At 44.3% G+C, this 15,571-nt stretch overlaps 1 protein-coding gene across 1 annotated transcript in view; it reads left to right on the top strand.

Annotated features, from left to right (window-relative positions):
* Nucleotides 1-11,545, top strand: part of OVCH1 (ovochymase 1) — a 49,402-nt gene extending 37,857 nt beyond the window's left edge. Inside the window, exons 20-22 of the mRNA XM_075743687.1 lie at nucleotides 4,051-6,516; nucleotides 8,380-10,060; nucleotides 11,157-11,545. The gene's annotated coding sequence lies outside the window, so the exon portion shown is untranslated. The remainder of the gene's footprint in view (nucleotides 1-4,050; nucleotides 6,517-8,379; nucleotides 10,061-11,156) is intronic.
* Nucleotides 11,546-15,571: the final 4,026 nt, after the last annotated feature.

Below are 15,571 nucleotides of genomic sequence, written 5' to 3' on the forward strand. Positions count from 1 at the left end.
AGGCTGACCATTATCATCCCAGAATCACTGAGGTGTGAAGGCACTTCTGGAGGTCTCCAGTCCAACCCCTGCTCAGGGCAGGATCACCTAGGACAGGTTGCCAAGGGCTGTGTCTAGTCAGGTTTTGCATATCTCCAAGGATGGGGACTCCACAAATCCTCTGGGGAGCCTCTTCCAGTGTCTGACCATCCTCATGGTAGTAAAAAAAAAAAAAAAAAAAAAAAAATTCTTATGTTTAATTGAAATTTCTTGTATCTTGGTCTGTGCCCATTGCTCCTCAACCTTCCACTGGGCACCATTGAGAAGTGCCTGGCTCTGTCTCTTTTACTCTCTCATATCAGGTATTTATACACATGGAAAAGATTCCACTGAGCCTTCTCATCTCCAGGCTGTACTGGTGCATGGGGTTGTTCCTCCCCAGGTGCAGGACTTTGCACTTCTCCTTGTTGAACTTTATGACGCTCCTGCCAGACTGTTTCTCTAGCCTGTCGAGGTCCTTCTTGATGGCAGCACAACCCTCTGGCATATCAACCACTACTCTCAGTTTTTGATCATCTGAGGGTGCACTCTTCCTCCTCATCCAGGTGAGGATGTTTAACAGTATTAGTTATAACAAAGTTGTTAAAAAAGTTATAACAAAGATGTTAAACAGTATTAGTCCTATTATCAACCCCTGGGGTATGCTGCTAGGGATTGGTCTCCAGATGGAATGGCAAAAGAAAAAACACATCTCTTCCAGAAGTTGTGTGTTGTCCCATGTAGTGCACAGATCAAGGACAAGAAAATGAGTTTGCTGTTGGTTTCCATAGTTGAGATGTGCATTTATGGAGCTGCAGGACAGGGATGGAGCCTGCTGAGGGACAATTGCTTTCCATCTGGGAGAAGAATTTGGCCAAAGGATAAAACTTACAACCCAGCTAGCATGGGATATTCTGATGAACTTTTTCACAGCTGTTTTCCTCAGATCTTGAGATCTTACTATGCAATGCATTGATAACATTGCTTGGAAACACACCACGGACTTTAGTAGATGTGACCACCTCCGCAATCTGTATCATACCTGTTCTCTTGATATAACATTTTTTGGACTAGAAGAGCCACTGTTCATGGGAATACAACCTGCTTCATTCTGTTCCTTCCAGAAGCTTTTGAGGGTACTAACAGCAAACCTTGCAAATATCCAGTATTGGTGTTAAATGCTTTTACACCCCGGAGTGCTAGACTTTTCCTTCTATATTGTCTACTGGTTCATATCTCCTGAAAAGCAATCTCTGAGTGTAAAATGAGATGATATGGCAACAAACACTTTTTAAGGTCTACTGCTGCTGAAAGAAAGCCTGTCCAGCTGCATTAAGAGAAATATGACCCTTTTAAAGCTGCTCAGCCCCTCAACAGAAGAAAGCTATATTCTGTTCCGCCATAGACAATTTAGTAGCAGCCATTTCAAAAACAGCCTTCAGCATTTTAAAAGAAAACATGCTTTTGACAAGGCTGCTAAAAAAAAAGACCCTCATAAAAAGCATGAGTAATAAAAGGTATGCTCTTAAAACAGCTGGTGAAATAATGGGAGGTATACTGGACTAAGGTTAAATTTTGCTAACTTTTTGATTACTGGCGCCTCAATGCATAGTTTTTTTTCTCTCTCCTAATCTGTATGGGAGTTATTTGGAACAGATCTGCTTTAGATTTAGTACACTTTTTAGACTGACGGTGAGAAAAGCCATCTTTAACCATCTCTTTCACCCTCAAGAGAGCTCTTTGTCTTTCTTCCCAGCTTCTTTTAAGTTTTTCATCTATGGCAGACTAGATGTTTCACAGTTTTTCTTCTGAGAGACTTAGAAGTATCCTGTGTATGCGGTAAGATGCATTTCTTATAAGACCTCTTGAAATCCTCTGTATAGCAGGTTCACCCCCTTACTGAAAACAGTTTTGAAGATGTTAACCTACACCACCTTTGGCAATGTTTTATATGGCTATTTTAATATAGCACTTAGTAGTGTCTACCTCTCCTTCTCCCCAAACTGCAGTTTTTAAAAGGACAATAGCCCTGCCTCCCTAGATCACAGAGAATCCCATAAACTAAGGAAGAATATCTCATCCAGGCTACACAATTGTTTAGGACTGCCATAGTTTTCACCATCACAATACTTGTTGGTCTGAGGTTTGTTTTTTTTTCAATTTCTGCCGAGATTTGTGGGGGGACAGTTCAATCATCACCTTGCCAAAATAAAAATTAAACATCTGAGTTCTGATCTGAAATTATTGCAGTGAAGTGGTGCCAGTATGATGTTTACTCACAGGACTAGAATGTGGGTAGTCATAAGCAGTGGTAACAATTTGCTGGCTTTTTTATCCTGGATAATTATGCAATGCAACAGCGATGCAAACGGCCCCTCAAACACTGGTATTTTGCTGTGGTTGTTTATAGATTCAAAATAATCCTTTGGAAAACATCTGCAGAAAAAGGCATATAAAGGATTTTGCGATGCAGTGGTGTCCATTGGCTGACATGATGAAAAATGCCCAAGTGCTATCCAAAGCTTTCAGGTTAGTTTCTCTCCAAGCACATCGTTCATCAGGGCTAGCTCAGAAGTTATGGACTGCCATGTTAAACACTGGAGAAGTAATCCCTGGAGGACTAAACAAAAGCCATGACTATTTCTTATCCATATAAGAAATTTTGAAAAACTGTGTTTTCCAGTCATAGGGCTGGTGTGTTTCCATTACGCTTCCTTCCCACGAGATCCAAGGGTGTAACTAACTGTACTGGAAAAGCAAATTTGGCATTTTGTTGGAATACCCAGGTGCTGACTGTGCTGGGAAGAGTGGTGGAAACCTCTCTGTTACATGTTTGTTCTGGAAAGCATCGCATCCGACTGTTGCAGACATGGGAAATACCCTCCCACGTGTGGGATTTAGGAAGCCATTCCAATCAGCTCAGCAATAACCATTTCCTTCTCCCCTTTTCTATTTCTAGAGGTACAACTCTTTCAGTCCAGCAAACATCATGCTGTTTGGCCATGAGTGCTTTGTACTTCTTCAGGGTAAAAAATAACCACGAATCACCTCACCTTTGTAGTCTTTTGTTTCATAAGTGATTCTCTGTGACAGGTTCATGCTTTCAGTCACTGTGAAAATGTCATCAGTGAACAACCATCCATAAACTTACTCAATGGTTCCTTTGGATTTAGATGCTTTCAGATGGTCCCTTTTCTTAAAAAGACAGAGCACTTATTTTTTTAAAAAAGAAAACAACCAACTTCCCATAAATAATTTCCCAAGGCTTCTGGGAGTACGAGGTAGACGCACCCTCAAGGCTGCTGTATACGTTTCTGTGAGAGCTGCAGTTAGCTCTGGTACGTAAACACTGCTAACATAACACATCCATGTAGCAAGAAGTATTGCAGTTTGTAAAATACCTCTGCATCCTAGATTTTAGAGTGCTGTTAAAGTGCTTTTACAGCATCAGCTTTGACTTCATTATTGGTTGCAAAGTGGCAAATGAGGTGTTTGAGCATTTTGTTTGAAGACTTGTTTACAGGGTTTTTTTTAATCCTAATGGAACCATAATTCTGAGACATGCAAAAAAGGGGCCTGCCTAAATAGTGGCCACTCAGTCTTCCATCTTCTCATTTAGCTGAAGAGCTCGGCTTAGCCATGTTTAGACAGAGCTGCTACTGCTGCCGTGATGGTCTGAGAACTGACCAGCCCAGCCTGCCATTGTGCAGCTGCATCTGAAACAGCAATTCTGTTTCTCTTCAAATTTATTTGTACCATCTAGGGACAAGGCTGTGAGCTCCCTGCTCCTGCTTGTCATTTTTCAAGACCTTAGTTTGATTTTGGTTTCTTGGAAAAGAGCACTTGCCCTTCCGGCAATATCAGGTTTGTAATACATTTTCTTTAGCAGTGACACATTTAACCTTTCTCAGAACCATCACTATTATAAATATATGGTGCTTCTCAAATATACAGTAAAAATCACCCTATAAAACATGATTTATTAACCACGTGCAGAGGCCAAATATTTTACAACAGTATTTTACTCTCTAGTTATCCAGAACTCGTATCTGGGCAAGAACAGCACTGGGCTGCGTATGACGTACATGGGGCCATGAGGGTCAACACGGCTCTCAGCAACTCAGAGGACAAAAATCTACCGGGCACAGGAGCGGAAACCTAGGTCCTCCCAAGAAAGCAAGAGCCGAGACATTTTGAAAATTGTTACTTTTAAGGTACAAAAGAAGAGTGTCAGGTACTGGATGGTGTCTGTATAACCCGACTCTGGTAGGGGGGATGTTAACAGGGACGAGCATGACCTGCAAACAGGATGGGGTGGCTTCATTGTGCACCAGGTGCTGTGTGCACATCTGGAGGGCTGCGTGGCTTTGCTGGGAAACGGTGTGATGTCCTGGGTAGAACATGGAGCTGCGCACTGGGAATTCTGTGTGGTCCACTAGACCCTGCCTAAATGAGAATTTCTCAGAGGGAAGGAAGCACATTCAATACAGAGTGGGTTTAAGTCAGGTTTCCAAAGGAAACAAAGCTTGTCCAAGCAGGGCATTTTTATCTCTCCATGTTTGCTGTCACTTCACCAGCTATTCCCTCATCATTTGTCAACTTGTTTACCAATTTAACAGGAGTTGACTGGAGGAGGGTGGTGCAGAGAATATGAAGGCACTGCAGATTTTGGTGGCTGGGTCACTGGGTGACATAATGATAGTACTTCTGATAGATCCAAATGAGTGCCACCACTGCGGGAAAGGCTTATATTTTGCTGCTAGTCATTAGCCACTGATACATGAGCTGTACAACCCAGCTCAAACCACCCGCAGCAGATGTGGTTTCTAGGGCATCAAGGAAGGAAGGAAAGGCTAGAAGAATAGCAGGAAAGAGGAGGGAGCGAAGGGTGCTGTGAGGGACAGTAGGAGGCATGAAGGGGTTAGAAGGAACATATGGGAAAAGAAAGGAATGGGAATTATGTGACCGAATGGGAAACACAGCTTAAATAGTTGTGTTTTCACAGAGGTGCTTGCTGTTTGCGTCAGTGGCCTTTGGGGTGCTGTTTCAGCTGACAGAAGTTGCTATGTTTCCAGAAGAAAGGAAGAGGACCAAATAATTTAGATTTATTTTCTATTCGTTCTGATCCACATTCTGGCATCTGCAAATCTAGGTTTTGCTTTAGGATGCTTTTCCTGCCCTTGTTCTCCTTTTATGAAGGTCTGCAGCGTAACAGAGACCCTTCACTTGCTGTCAATAATTTCCAGGGGACTTTCCTCCTGATTCCCTGCTTTGAAATGTCACTATCCATTTTTTGGTATCTGTGCTACCTCCTACCATTTTCCACCAGTTTTTTTTGTGTGTTTGTTTCTTTTTTCTGTCTCTCTTCTCCTTTTCTACATTCTTTTGTTCCTTCATTTCACACTTGCCTTTTTTCTGTCTTTTGTCTTCCTGTCATCTGCCACTTCCATTTTGAAATGCCTCTCTTCACCTGGAAGGGTGAAATGCCTTTCACCTGGAAGGGCAGGTCCAACTGGCTCAGGCTGCCAAACTGGCTTTTAAATTTCTCTAAGGTTGGAGAGTCTCCAACATCTCTGGGCAACTTGCTTCAGTATCTGACCACCCTCATGGTGGTATTTTTCTTCCTTACATTTAAGCAGAACTTTCCACATCACAGCTTTGTCTATTGCCTCTCATCCTGTCACCGTGCAACTCCAAGAAGTGTCTGGCTCTGGCTTCTCTGTGTCCTCCAACCAGTTAGTTGCAGCCAGCACTGAAGTCACCCCTGAGCCTTCTTTCCTCCAAGCTGCGCAGACACGGCTCACTCAGCTTCTCCTCGTGCCACAGGTGCTTCAGCCCCTGACCATCTTGGTAGCCCTGCATCAGACTTGCTATGTATGGCTATGTTTTTCTTGCAATGGGGAGATCAAAATTGGGCACAGTACCCAGATGTGGCCTCACAGGTATTGTATAGATGGGAAGGATCACGCCTGCTGGCCAGGCTCTTCGTCACCTTTGCTGTAAGGACACATTGCTGGCTCATGGTCAGCTTATCCACCAGGACACCCAGGGCCTTTTCTGCAGAGCTGCTTCCCAGCCAGTCGGCCTCAGGCTGTGCTGGTGCACGGGGTTGCCCCTGTCTAGGTGCAGGACCTGAATTTGCTTTTGTTGAACTTCATGCGGTTCCTTCCTTCATGGTCCATTTCTCCAGCCTGTGCAGGTCCCTCTGAATGGCAGCCCTGCCCTCCTGTGGGGACTGTGCTACCACTAGTAACTGATCAGCAGCTTGATTTTGGACCAGGTGTCTTACTCCTTTGAGCACAGTGGCCCAGATGATTTTCCATTCAGCATACAGTCTGTTTATTGAGGCCATATCCCACCAGTGTTGCTGTAAGGCTGCTAAGGAGGACCATGATGAAAGCTTTACTACAGTCAAGAAAACAGCATCAACCACACTCTACATTCACAGAAGCCAGTCACTGCATCATAGGCAGCAATCATAGACATGATCAGGCTTTGGTAAGTCATAGATTCATCGAATCATAGAATGGGTTGGGTTGGAAGGGACCTCAAAGATCATCTACTTCTAGCGCCCCTGCCGCGGGCAAGGACAAGTCCATGCTGGCTGTTTCTAATCAACCTATGTGCTGGGATTTGCTTTGCAACCTTCCCACGGATGGAGGTTGGCTGACAGATCTGTCTGTCCCTGGATCATCCTTCCTGCTCTTCTTAAAGATGTGTGGGATACTTGTCTTTTTCTCCAGCCACCAGGAACCTCCTTGATCTCCAAGATATTTGATGGTGATGGAGTGGCCTTATAAAGATATTTGGCACCTCCCCTCCTCACCCTGGGAAGATGAAATTCCTTTTCTCCTCTTTTACCCATTTGCTGCATCCATTTTATTTTGTTTGTTTTCCTATTTAAAATACTTTTAAAAGTATTAAAGTATTATTATTTTAAATACTTCCCCCCCCCCTTTTTTCTCCTCTTGCATCTACACAGTTTCCCTCTCTAATTTCCAATATTCTCTTTGTTGTTGTTGTTGTTGTTCTTTTCTATTTTCTTTGTCTTTTCCTAAGGTGTAAGATGACATGCAGCCATTCAAAAAAGGACTGTTACAAAGAAGTCAGATTTAAAACTTTCGTACAGGATTTTTTCTCATACTGGGCACTACACTCAAATAGTTCTTCTTATTCTTAAATATGATCTCTCTTCCTCTCTAAGGAACCATAACATGAAAAGATGCTTAAACAAACAGGCACCCACCTGAGCACCACTAACCTGGGCTTATCTCCCCACATCATACTTCTTTTTTTAATGAAAACCTGCTGGCTGCCTCAAAAGATAATGTCTAAACAAGCACAGAACAGCCCCTTAGAGAGATGATATCTCCAGTTTTATACACACAAATTTATTACTGAATCATATTTCTAAGAACAGAGTTTTTCTTATGCTTTTCTCTTCTGCAAAGCACTCATACCACAGATTATTTTAAAACTTTCATTACAAAAATGAAAAGATCTATAAAACTTAAGCAATAAAATGAAATTATCCTGATCTAGTAATCTTAAGGCACATATTCAAACTATGTGGAATCTGATCTTGAAAGTCTAGCCATGGTGTGAGCACTTAAGGAGATCACATAAAGACAGATGAAGCAAAAAATGGTGAGAGGAGGTATGCATTTAAAAGGTTTGAGAAACATCATCCCAGGGAGACATCGGCTCAACCAGTTGGGCATTCTTACACTGTTCCCAGTTCTTCTTAAGAGTGGCTGCTCTCAGGGTAAGTTTTGGAGATTCACACGCACCCACAGTATTCTTGTAGCATCATCCCTCATCCATATGAATGCACTGCACCATTTAAGGATACTTTTGAGCTTCTTTCACTCCCTCACCCAAATGGGAGAAATCAGAGTCCTAAAAAGGAGCTCTCGGGTTTTAGGGGCTGTCAGGCTGGCCTGCTGGTAGGTAAGGCGCTTAGATGGAAAGTCAGCATTAAATCTTTTCTCACCTTCAAACCATTTTACCTCTTCATTGTCTCAGCTTTATGCCTAGCCAGGAAAAAGAACTGGAGATATCAAGTATCCGCACTTTTAAACATTATCAGCCACTTCCACTAATTTGTTACAATAACTTGCTGATGGAGGAAAAGATTGGGATTTACCTGCATACACATAAAGAATATTTCTGCTACTAACTTTTTCAGATGTCTGAAGATTTGGCTTTCTTCCCTCTCTCTCTTTCCCCATCTTTTATCTGAAATCTGCCTTATTTCTCTCTGAATTGGCTTTGGTGTCTAGACTCTCTCTTTCATCTTTCATTACAACAGTGTTGTTTTCCCTCACCTGCTGGTTATTTCTTTTAACTTCCCTACTGCAGAGAAGAAAGTGGCTTTCATTTGGAAGGAACTCCAGCACTGAGACATCAGGGAGCTCCTAATTGTTAGGACCTACAACCCAGGGGTTTAGGTTTTTTTCTCCCACTTCATCTAAAGACTTGCACCCTCCAAAAAAAAAAAAAAATCACTGCTCTTGTATGGGAATGCAACTCACTCAAATGTCATACATCACCATGCCCCACCACTGAGAGTCCATAGGTGAGTCAGAGACTGTATTAGTGTATATCTACCATCTTGTACAGAGAGAGCCATAAATACGAAAAGTAAGAATTGAGACGGGTTACGTTTGGGAAGTGCTGCCTTGGGTGTGAATTAATAATAATGTTAATAATGTTTCTGTTGTTATTTAAGGGATAAATTTGACTTTTCTTTTTGACACAAAAATCTGCCTGCTTTGTGGGAGCATGAGACACCCACAACCCCTCCTCTAATGGTGCCTCCAGGAGGAGAAATGGGCGCTGACAGTGAATAACAGAGGAGCCCCTCTGCAATGTAGCGATGGTTGCACATGCAGGAGGTACTGCTGCAGATGGGGGTGTTGTGGTCATTTCTCTTCACCATGGGCTTGGGAAAGAAGAAAGGATAATGACACGGAACTGCAGAGCTCCTGTGAAGATACCACACATGCTCTTCTTCCATGTTTCCCTACCACTGTCTCTTGGCCGGCTTTTCCCCACTGCTGTGGTCTGCAAACTGTTGCGGTAGCCTTTGCTCAAGGCGAAGACCTCATTTCCAGTTCCTCAGACTCCCTCACTTCTGCAGGTGTTTCCAGACTATCTATATCGTCTCCCCTTTTGGTTTCTGTGAGCAGTGACTCCCTGAGGGCTCCCAAGGTCCACGCGCGCTCTGCAGTGCTTTACTGCCCTCCAGAGTCTCCCCAGCTGTCACTGGCTGCTGCAAACCAGCTCCTCCCCACACAACCTTCCACTTGGCCTGAGTGTCCGCACCCTGTGAAGCATCACAGCTGGATGGATAGAGGCACTGTGGGGAGAGATGAGGGAGCACGAGCATGGTTGATGGCCCAACACAGGTAGGAATCATTCTACAACAGCCCACCCTTCTCTGGGCTTCAGCAACAGACACAGACACACAGGCACGCACCTCCTCCAGAAGGCACGTACAGCACTGTGGCCATGCACATGTCTGTGCCTACTTCTTTCCTGTGGCCTGTATTTTGTTTTGCTCACCTGTCATGCAGCTTGTCTTCATGTCACATGTTGCAGCAAGAGATGTTGTACTCAAGATCTTTTGTAGAAGACATCTTCTGGGAAAATATGTGGTCACCATAGGGCATCAGGCAACAGAGCATGGCAGGCTCAGGATTGCTCCTGCCTTTCAATGTAAGTTCCTCTTCTATCCAGCAGTATATGTGCTTTCACCCCTCCTTCTCCTGTTCTGTGCCCCCACAGGCCAGATGCCCTCTCCTCCCTCCTGGGACCCATTCTTTTTTGCTGTACTGCAGGTGAACCATATCGCTTTGGGTACGAAGGGACAGTAGGGTGGGTCCTGCCATCAATCCCATGCAGTCACAGGGCAAAGGCGTCTGTACGCCCAGAGAGATCTAGTCTGCCGTATTGTTGTAGCAGGGCACAGAGGATAGTCAGCAGGGATAGTCTCTCAGATGGGAAATGACTGTGAATCAGGATCTTAATTAAGGATGTTGTGTTGGTTTTGCATGGCAAGGTTTTGGTAGCAGGGGGGCTACAGGGGTGGCTTCTGTGAGAAGCTGCTAGAAGCTTCCTCTGTGTCTGATAGAGCCAATGCCAGCCGGCTCCAAGACAGACCCACCGCTGGCCAAGGCCAAGCCAATCAGCGCCTCTGTGATAACATATTTAAGAAAGAGAAAAAAACAGTTAGAGAGCGCTTTTGCAGCCAGAGAGAGGAGTGAGAAGATGTAAGAACGTCTGCAGACACCAAGGTCAGTGCAGAAGGAGGGGGAGGAGGTGCTCCAGGCGCCGGAGCAAGATTCCCCTGCAGCCCGTGGTGAAGACCATGGTGAAGCAGGCTGTCCCCCTGCAGCCCATGGAGGGAGGATGAGGGGGTGTAGCGATTCCACCTGCAGCCCGTGGAGGACCCCACGCCGGAGCAGGTGGAGACACCTGAAGGAGGCTGTGACCCTGTGGGAAGCCCACGCTGGAGCAAGCTCCTGGCAGGACCTGTGGATCCGTGGAGAGAGGAGCCCACGCCAGAGCAGGTTTGCTGGCAGGACTTGTGACCCCGTGGGGGACCCACGCTGGAGCAGTCTGTTCCTGAAGGTCTGCACCCCGTGGAGGAGACTCACGTTGGAGAAGGCCGTGAAGGACTGTCTCCCGTGAGAGGGACCCCACGCTGGAGCGGGGGAACAATGAGTCCTCCCCCTGAGGATGAAGAAGCGGCAGAAACACCGTGTGATGAACTGACCGTAACCCCCACTCCCCGTCCCCCTGTGCCGCTCGGGGGGGGGCGGAGGTTGAAGCCGGGAGTGAAGTTGAGCCCAGGAAGATGGGAGGGGTGGGGGGAGGTGTTTTAAGATTTGGTTTTATTTCTCATTCCTCTACTCTGTTTTGCTTAGTAATAAATAAGATGAATTCCCTCTCTAAGTTCGGTCTGTTTTGCTCGTGATGATAATTAGAGAATGACCTCTCCCTGTCCTTATCTCGACCCATAAGGTTTTTTTAGTTATACCTTTTCTCCCCTGTCTAGAGAAGGAGGGGAGAGATAGAGCAGCTCTGGTGGGCACCTGGCCCCCAGCCAGGGTCGACCCACCACAGATGTGCAGCAGTAAAGGACATTGTTCTTTTACTGCTTGTGTTCTATGGAGTGAGTGCCAGCCACCAGAAAGCTGTATGTAGCTCTTGTTCGGTGCAATGCAAAGGCAGGATAGGTGTAAGTGTGTTTTGACCATCATAAGGTATTGCTGTGCAACAGTGCTTTGCACGGCAGTGCATGTGCTAACTGGGTACAGCGCTGCTGTTACCACTGGAAGAGCACCTGGGGATGGACTTGTCGTGTTGGGTGTGAATGCAGACTTTGGATGCTTGAAACATAAAGCTGAGCTCCAGAGTTGCTTGGGATCTCTGTGCAGATGTAGCAGTTGTGAACTACATTGTGGATGGTTACAAAGTGCCTTGGTGTTCTGGTTTTGGCTGAGATGATAGAGAATTTTCTTTCTAGTAGCTGGTATCATGCTGTGTTTTAGCATGAGAACTGATAGCACGCTGATGGTTTAGTTGCTGTTAAGCAGACAAGGAGTTTTCAGCTTCTCGTACTGCCCTGCCAACGAGAAGGCTGGGGGTGCCCAAGAAGTTTGGAGGGGACACAGCCACGACAGCTGACCCAAACTGGCCACAGGGATATGCCACACCATATGACGTCATGCTCATATATAAGTGGGAGGTGGGCTGGGAGGCAGGACGCCTTGAGAACTAGCTGAGCATTGGCTTCATATGGTGAGCAATTGTGCTGTGCATCACTTGGGGTTTATATTCTTTTATCATTATTATTACTATTATTGTCTTCCTTTTCTGTTCTATTAAACTGTCTTTATCTGAACCCACAGGTTTTATCTTTTTTTTTCCTTTTTGATTTTCTGTCCCATCCCACTGGGAAGGGGGGGAGTGAGTGAACGGCTGTATGATTGTTTTAGCTGCCATCCAGGTTAAACCACGACACTTGGCCAGGATCTCAGAAGAGATGAATGGGTGTGTGCTTCTCTGTTTAAGACCAGGATTAATACGGTGCAGACTCTAATTTGGATTCCAGGAACGAATTTCAATAATCTATCCTTGCACAGCCAGGATGGCTATTTGAGGCAAAAGTGAAATTGATTTTGGTTTAAAAGGGCTGTAAAGGAAGATAAGAGTAAATATGGAGAACAATAATCTAAAATTGATTAGAAAGGAGCCATTACCCAGAAGGCAGTAAACCACTGAAGACAGGCCATTGAATAACCATGAAAAGAAAATGTGAATGCTCTGGTATATACAAATAAGAATCAGAACATTGCATTCCTGCAATGGTATTCTTTCCTTCAGTCCATGTGTCACTCTTTTGTGGTTTAAGATTGTAAACCACTGTGAAAGACTAGAGTTGCACCCTATAACTTGGAAAAACCTCTGGATCGGGTCTGATAATGATCAGAAGGATTTATACCAAAGTCCACCCTAGAAAGGCAACAGTGGGGACGCATTCTGGGAGCAGAGTGTAAGCAGTACTTGTGTGTCAAATTACATCAGAGATACCAAACTGAAGGAAAAAAAGATGGATTTCATACTTCATGCTGGCGTGGAAAAGGAAAATCTGGCTGTATACTTTTAATATGTGGAACATGAAACTGTGGCAGTGGTTTTAATTACGTAGATGGAACTTACTGAATATATCCGTTTGGAGACTGTAGAGACATTCCCAATGAGTGGCTGTATCACAAACATCAAGTCACTGTACAAATTTTGACTACATTTTTACAACTCTACAGTGGACTTTGAGCCTTTAGTGATGTGTTCTGAGCATTTCGACTTGTAGTTCTCTGTTCAGCCCAGACTTGATGCTGTATAAAAGGCATATCTAACATGTTAATGAGAAAATAAAATTATTCATTTCACTTTGTCCTTGGGAATTTATAGAGGTTGTATTACAAAATATACCTGTGAACTCCTTAGACTTATAGATTAGTTCCAAGACAGTGAAATAACTGTCTCATCAAGCTCTATACGAGACTTAATTAAATATTTTAAGAGTAAGAGCCTAACTGCTAGTTTAACTGTTTAGTTGTGTCCTGGTTCTGGCAAGGATAGAGTTAATTTCCCAAGGAGCCAGGACAGGTGAGCCAAGCTGGCCGGGGGCTATTCCATACCATGTGCCGTCATGCTCACCATAAAAGGGGGCCAGTTGGGCAGGGGTGGGCTCCACGTGGCTCCGGGACTGGCCGAGTGTCGGGTCGGTCGGTCGTGGGATCGGTAAATTGTTTTCTGTTATCACCCATTGTTACTATCTGTTATCAGCACTGTTGTTGACTGTTTCCCTCTCCCTTGCTGTCCCAGTAACCTGCCCTTATCCCAACCCTCGAGGCTTTACCGTTGTTTTTCCGTTCTCCTCCCCATCCCGCCAGGGGAGGGGTGAGCGAGCGGCGCGTGGTGCTCAGCTACCGGCTGGGGTTAAACCACGTCAACTTGATAAAAAGTTCAGATTTTGAATGTCATGTGCAATCTTAAATCTCATTCACAGAATTCTTGATGGGAAGTCCTTTTAGTCCTCATAACAACCAGGACACTAAATTTAATCTTCCTCCCAGCTGTAATAATATCTACATTTCAAACAATTGCATTAATGTCAGCTGTTGGATTACATAACAGACCTTCAATGCCATATAGAGTGACTGCTTTTTGAGGTAAAGGTTTGGGAAAAGCAATGCTTGAGATACTGCCTCCTTACCCCAAAGGGTGGGTAGAGCCCAGTGTTAGTTTGGACCCTGGCTGATTAGATGGTGACCTAAGAGGCAGGAACCACAAATAGCCCAAAAGTCAAGGGGTTTTTACAGGCATCTTGAATAGACCTTCCTGTAACACTGTGGTGCAGTTCCTTAGGTGTTGTAAGTGGTCCACATGAGAGTAGGTAAGATATATACACCTGTGACTTCAGTCTTAAGAAAAGAGCATTCTTCATCAGCAGAAGTCAAGGACCGAACTTCTCCCCGACACTGGTGACCTCCATAGCATCGATGCTGCTGGTTTATAGAAATGTGCCACAGGTGCCTGCCACGTGTCTTACTGCATGGAGGTAATTAAGCAATTAGTATCTGAATATGCAATTATAAATCTATATTTGTAGTTGTTGTCTCAAAAAATAAAAAGCAATCTGGCTCACAGCTGGATCCAGCCTCTGCACCTCCCCTGTCCTGCATGTTCCCATATTGGTCTTCTTCAGTCCATGGAGCTATGGTAAGTCTCTGAGGGGACCCGTTTTTCCCTATATAAAGTAACAAGCTGGAGGGGGATCTGGCTGAAGGGCTGGATGGCATTGCAAGCAGCTGATGGTGTGGGATGGAGTGCTGCTGTCTTTTGGGATTCTTTTTTCTTTGTGAGACCTTGGGTTTTCCCTCAAAAGTCTGTGTCTGAAATCCTGTGATTGCATACAAGAACCTGAGCCTTTCGAAAAGGGAAAAGTATGGGTTTTATCCAACATACATGCAAATAGAGGGGCTGAGGAAGGAGTTTTGAAGGGCCTTAATTTCCTGCCAGTGCTGGGGATGAAGAGACTAAGAGGGCTAAAGATGACATTGCCTCTTTCAGAAGAGCAGTAAGAGCAAGTCTAAGCAAGTCAGGCACAGATATATGTACTTGCCCTGGTCTTACATTCTTTGTTATATATTTAGTTTATTATAGCTGCTGAAAACAAAGAGCCAATATTGGGTCTGAAAACATGACTTATATAAGATAAAGGAACCCAGAAATACAATGGACATAAATATGAGGAAAGGGAATTGCTTGCGCTCAGAAATGTGGAATAAATTTGCAGAGGCACAGTAAAAGATGAGAGATTATAAAAAGGCATTAGGGCTGTCAGTGTAAAGGAGTCAGGGAATTACACAGCAAGCTCACATTACCAATTCAAACACGACTTTGCTGTAAAGAATGGCCTGGTCTTTAGAGGTAACAGAATAGCAGTGCAAAGTGCATAGAAATCTGATATTCAGCAGGCTCCTATGGTTATAGAAAAATGTAAATGGGAAGCATAAGCTATGTACATGTAGCAGCTCCATAAAAACTCAGAGATAAAGAAAAATTTTAAAATTAGCTATTTCTTCAAAACATCAACCTAGAAAAGAACTCATGCTGATAGATTAGGACATGTTACAGCCATGATTTGAAGTAAGTGTAGATATATTTATACTATGCTTTTCTGGCAGAGAGTACATTGCAGTGTTGGATCATTATTTGCATTTCCCTGTGGTTGTGCTATAGGGAATCTAGGATTAGAGCATCTGAACACCCATCATATCTGCATTTGCCAGGCAGAGAACCACAGAAGCGGGCTGAGTAATGAGCCATAGTTCAAAGGACAGGATTTTCAACCATTTTCAAGGGCTGATGGGGGAGATTCCGCCGTGTAACATCTAGTCCTAGATATTCTGTACCGAAAGGTCTACTGAAAATGGAATTAAAATATTTAAGATTTCTTTAAAAAGCTATTGGATCT

Source organism: Balearica regulorum, chromosome 1, assembly GCF_011004875.1.
Source record: "Balearica regulorum gibbericeps isolate bBalReg1 chromosome 1, bBalReg1.pri, whole genome shotgun sequence".
Taxonomy (NCBI): Eukaryota; Metazoa; Chordata; class Aves; order Gruiformes; family Gruidae; genus Balearica; species Balearica regulorum.